Below are 6,042 nucleotides of genomic sequence, written 5' to 3'. Positions count from 1 at the left end.
GCTACTGACTCAGATGCTGAGCGCAAAAAAAAATTATACAAATGGAAACATCTAAGGAGGCGGAGAGTCTTACCACAGAGAAGGAAGGGATCTGACTTATGGATGCTGGGGTCTCAGCCTGCTTATATCTGGTTGAAAGTGCCAACCAAGCAAAAGTTAATTATGGACCACTCTGGTAAAGGAAATGGATCGGATGAGAGACCTCTGTATTTCTGTGTCTCACTAGCGCCACCAACTTCCAGGAGCGCTAACACTCCCATTACATGACTTTTTAATGTCATATTTGTCTCTGAATTAAATTGAATTAACATCAGTGAGAAATGTCATTACTAATAATGATTACAGTATCAAAAGTTTGAGTTATCAGATTGACTCCAATGTTACTACCATTGCCCCTCAAATACTGTAATGGAGTCCATGTTACCCCACTACCACTAAAAACATTTCATAATAATCTGACCTTATTTAGTTTAGCTACATTAATCTTTATCAACAACTTAATATGTGTATTTTGACCCATGTTTCTCTATTTTGCTTGTCAACACATCTGAACTGTGTCCTCAGTCACCTCATGCTTGTGATTTATCACCCTGGTGAAACCATATTAAATAAACATTTAAAAGCTGGAACAGAAACATTTAGCCTTTCAATTACAGCTTCATCAAAGTGTTCAATCAACTGTGTAGTTATTTATCTACAGTCTGATCTATTGAAGATGCTGCAGGGGCTTTTATTGGTCTCACATTTCAGTTGGCTAAAACCATCCAGTGGGATTCTTAAGGCTTACATAACATTAGTACAGTGCTTCAATCATCTCATCCACTCATATTTCTGACAGCAATATAGCTGCCTCAAACTTCTATTACACTCTGAAGTTAACCGTTTAGCAGCTGGTTTTTAATAAAACTGCTATAAAATTAATAGGGGATAGTTACAAAAAAGTAACAGATTACTTTCCATTTCCATTTTAATTAATCCTTCACATTACAGTTTTAATATCTTTCTAAAAGACAGCTCTAGCAACTTGGGAAGGAGACACCATCAGCAGAGACGTTGGTTAAAATGATTTTTAATACATGTATCTGAGCAAGGTCTTCTTTAAAGTCAGACATTTCACAGCTTTCAATGTCGATCACATCTTTTCTGTTTCAAAACCTCTACATTCTTTGTGTCTGATATGGTGCAGCTAAATGAATGTTCAATAGGGTGAATCCATACAGAACGTTCAGACAGAAATGTGTTTTAAAGAATAGATACGACTGTCTGTCAGATAGAATAGAGAATCATGTCAGCTCTATTCAATACATTTCTATTAGCAACGTTCAGAACATTTCACCTGAATACACCCTGCTTGTTTTGTGAGCAGTGTCCACCCAGCACAACAAGAAGCCCCATAGCGGGGAGCTGCTTAATGCACTAGTTGAGCAGATGCCACTGTTATTAGACAGAAGATATTTACTTGGCGTGTTTGTAGAGAGAACATTCACACCATGCAGACTAAGAGTTTATGACATTCAAGTTATTTTAATGTGTAAAGATCTGGCATGATATCTGACCTGTGTTTTTGTATCTGAGGGACATAGTGCTGGGATGTAATACGAGCCTGCATACCATGTGGATGGGCTGTCCAGAACAGGAGTTGCAGGCCTCTGAGATACTGTTAACTGCCAGACGTCATTAAACAGTTGAGTGAACTGACATGATAAAACTGTCATTGTCACATATTTAACATATTTTGGCAGGGCCTTCGGAGGTTCGGACATTAACTCTTGATCCAAGACATTTTAATGGTGCTTTCAACAACTCAGGCTCGCAATGTAGTTTAATCATCACAGACAGGAGCTTGCCTGAGACACTGTAGTGTATTAAGATTATGACTTTGTTAATGTTTTTTAAGTGGAACTGAAGGGATGTTTATTTAGTGCCAGAGGGAATGTTTTAGTGTGACGCCACATACAAAATACAGGAAGTGTGTGTTGTAGACAGGGGATTGGACAGTAGAGGGAGCCACCCATATCTCGGGGAGATTATATATACTGGGTAAAAATGAAGAAGAGGTTAGAGCGTCCATTGCAATCTGTGACGCCGTTCTCCGGGTGATCTAATTTGGAGGACACTGCTCTCCGGGTGATCATGACATCCGTAAACTTATGCTGAAAGCTTGTGATATGAATAAAACTTATGATCAAGGTTCAGTATGAGCGGACTCCTTTGTTTGACAGCAATAATTACTAGCAACATTTTGACTCGATACTACAACGCCCAAAAGCCTTGGTTCACGGCAGCACTTTTAACATGATTCAATCCATTAAAATGTCACAGCCAGTCACATCTATATCTGGATATGACATGTCACATGCTGTGGCATGGATCCACAAAAAAACCAAGCTGGACTCGGATCCTTCACATCTTATTCAGATTTCACCGTCAATCTATTATGGGGGCCAATCCAATGTCAGCAATGTGAGGACCTCATGGTCGACTAATAAGGTCAAAATAATGTGCTGGCTTGTACCGGATCTCTCTGTGGTTCACAGTATCGGTTATGAGGTCTTCACTTTTCAGCATGCAGTGTGAAGTCAATGGAGGGCTAAATGTAATATTTATCTCAGAAATTTACAGATAAAGATGAACACTTGGATCAAATAGGGAGCTGTTGTGTTTTTTTTAGCAAGCTTTACAGATCTTTGGACAAACGTACAAAATGTTACAAGAGGTATTACCTCCTGTCAGTGAACTTCTCCAGCTGCTGAGCTGTTCTTGACACTCCAATTTCATCCCATCCAGTCGATGCCAGAGTTCCAAGAAGCATACCAAAGCAACAGATGAGTTACGAGCCCAATATGGCCGTGTTCAGTGTCAGAAATACATTCAGCTTCCACAGCAATCTCTAAGGTAGTTTGGCATTGCTTCGTTGCTTTGTTGGCAGATCTGCTGCCATTTGAGCTGTGCACCAGAGGATATGGCCTGCTTCTTTTAGGAACGCTTTATTTTTAGACTCACAAACTTGTTCATGGAATTGCGATTAGGCCACACCGTCCCAGCTCTCATCCTCCCAGAGCATGCCGACGTGTACACGGACACAGGGAAAATACTGGGCAATTAATGGCAAAACCCCGTCCCACTCTAACATCTAGCACCTGTAAATAATGACAGTAGAGAACATGTCACACAGAGAACATGTCACACAGAGAACATAAATATAACTGGGAATCCCACACATTGGGTCAGTCCTAGCCAAGCCTTTGGAAGAGTCAAGGACAAGTGACAGCCCAATCTACTAGATGGCTCGAGGCCAATGATCAATGTTTAGAAGGGAAACACTTCACATCCATTCGCACAATTGGAAGATTGATTTAAATAACGGGGTAAAAGGAAAGTGTTCCTGTCTGCCTGGGAATGAGTTGAGTAGAAGGTGTTGAGTAGAAGGTTGTCCAGTTTAACTGCTGTTGTGGTAATTGCCTTGACCTCTGGCAGCTGTTATATCTGGGACGACTGAAGACCTGATGATAGGAGCCTCTGCTGAGGGATTTATGTCAAACTGTCATAATAACAGGCAACTTTAATTTCACAATCATCTCAATAATGACCGGAATCAGAGTTCTTAAGTAGGCATATTGAAGTCGGAAGTTTACATACACCTTAGCCAAATACATTTAAACTCTGTTTTTCACAATTCCTGACATTTAATCCTAGTAAAAATTCCCTGTCTTAGGTCTGTTAGGATCACCACTTTATTTTAAGAAAGTGAAATGTCCGAATAATAGTAGAGAGAATGATTTATTTCAGCTTTTATTTCTTTCATCACATTTCCAGTGTGTCAGAAGTTTACATACACTCAATTAGTATTTAGTAGCATTGCCTTTAAATTGTTTAACTTGGGTCAAACATATTGGGTAGTCTTCCACAAGCTTCCCACAATAAGTTGGGTGAATGTTGACCCATTCCTCCTGACAGAGCTGGTGTAACTGAGTCAGGTTTGTAGGCCTCCTTGCTCGCACACGCTTTTTCAGTTCTGCCCACAAATGTTCTATAGGATTGAGGTCAGGGCTTTGTGATGGCCACTCAATACCTTGACTTTGTTGTCCTTAAGCCATTTTGCCACAACTTTGGAAGTAAGATTGGGGTCATTGTCCATTTGGAAGACTCATTTGCAACCAAGCTTTAACTTCCTGACTGATATCTTGAGATGTTGCTTCAATATATCCACATAATTTCCCTTCCTCATGATGCCATCTCTTTTGTGAAGTGTACCAGTCCCTCCTGCAGCAAAGCACCCCCACAGCATGATGCTGCCACCCCCGTGCTTCACGGTTGGGATGGTGTTCTTCGGCTTGCAAGCTTTCCCCTTTTTCCTCCAAACATAACGATGGTCATTATGGCCAAAAAGTTCTATTTCCGTTTCATCAGACCAGAGGAAATTTCTCCAAAAAGTAAGATCTTTGTCCCCATGTGCAGTTGCAAACCGTAGTCTGGCTTTTTTATGGCGGTTTTGGATCAGTGGCTTCTTTCTTGCTGAGCGGCCTTTCAGGTTATGTCGATATAGGACTCGTTTTAACGTGGATATAGATACTTTTGTACCTGTTTCCTCCAGCATCTTCACAAGGTCCTTTGCCGTTGTTCTGGGAGGGATTTGCACTTTTCGCACCAAAGTACGTTAATCTCTAGGAGACAGAACACGTCTCCTTCCTGAGTGGTATGACGGCTGCGTGGTCCCATGGTGTTTATACTTGTGGAGGTCTACAATTTCTTTTCTGAGGTCTTGGCTGATTGCTTTTGATTTTCCCATGATGTCAAGTAAAGAGGCACTGAGTTTGAAGGTAGGCCTTGAAATACATCCACAGGTACACCTCAAATTGACTCAAATGATGTCAATTAGCCTATCAGAAGCTTATAAAGCCATGACATCATTTCTGGTATATTCCAAGCTGTTTATAGGCGCAGTCAACTTAGTGTATGTAAACTTTGATCCACTGGAATTGTGATTCAGTGAATTATAAGTGAAATGATCTGTCTGTAAACAATTGTTGGAAAAATTAATTGCGTCATGCACAAAGTAGATGTCCTAACTGACTTGCCAAAACTATAGTTTGTTAACAAGAAATTTGTGGAGTGGTTGAAAAACAAGTTTTAATGACTCCAACCTAAGTGTATGTAAACTTCCGACTTTAACTGTATGTATGTATGTATGTATGTATATACAGTGCCTTCGGAAAGTATGCAGACCCATTGAACCCGATGGTCACTCTGACAGAGCTCTAGAGTTCCTCTGTGGAGATGGGAGAACCTTCCAGAAGGACAACCATCTCTGCAACACTCCACCAATCAGGCCTTTATGGTAGAGTGACTAGACGGAAGCACATGACAGCGCGTTTGGAGTTTGCCAAAAGGCACTTAAAGTCTCTCAGACCATGAGAAACAAGATTCTCTGGCCTGCTGAAACCAAGATTTAACTCTTTGGCCTGAATGACAAGCGTCACATCTGGTGGAAACCTGGCACCATCGCTACGGTTAAGCATGGTGGTGGCAGCATCATGCTGTAGGGATGTTTTACAGCAGCAGGGACTGGGAGACTAGTCAAGATCGAGGCAAAGATGAACGGAGCAAAGTACAGAGAGGACCTCAGACTGGGGCGAAGGTTCACCTTCCAACAGAACAACGACCCTAAGCACACAGCCAAGACAACGCAGGAGTGGGTTCGGGACAAGTCTCTGAATGTCCTTCAGTGGCCCAGGCAGAGCCCGGAGTTGAACCCGATCGAACATCTCTGGAGAGACCTGAAAATAGCTGTGCAGCAACGCTCCCCATCTAACCTGACAGAGCTTGAGAGGATCTGCAGAGAAGAAATGGAGAAACTCCCCAAATACTGGTGTGCCAAGCTTGTAGCGTCATACCCAAGAAGACTCAAGACTGTAATTGCTGTCAAAGGTGCTTCAACAAAGTACTGAGTAAAGGGTCTGAATACTTACACTACCGGTCAAAAGTTTTAGAACACCTACTCATTCAAGGGTTTTTCTTTATTTTTACCCTTTTCTACATTGT

Source organism: Coregonus lavaretus, assembly GCF_964263955.1.
Source record: "Coregonus lavaretus genome assembly, contig: HAP1_SCAFFOLD_1223, whole genome shotgun sequence".
NCBI classification, from domain to species: domain Eukaryota; kingdom Metazoa; phylum Chordata; class Actinopteri; order Salmoniformes; family Salmonidae; genus Coregonus; species Coregonus lavaretus.
Note: the sequence above shows the minus strand (reverse complement) of the source record.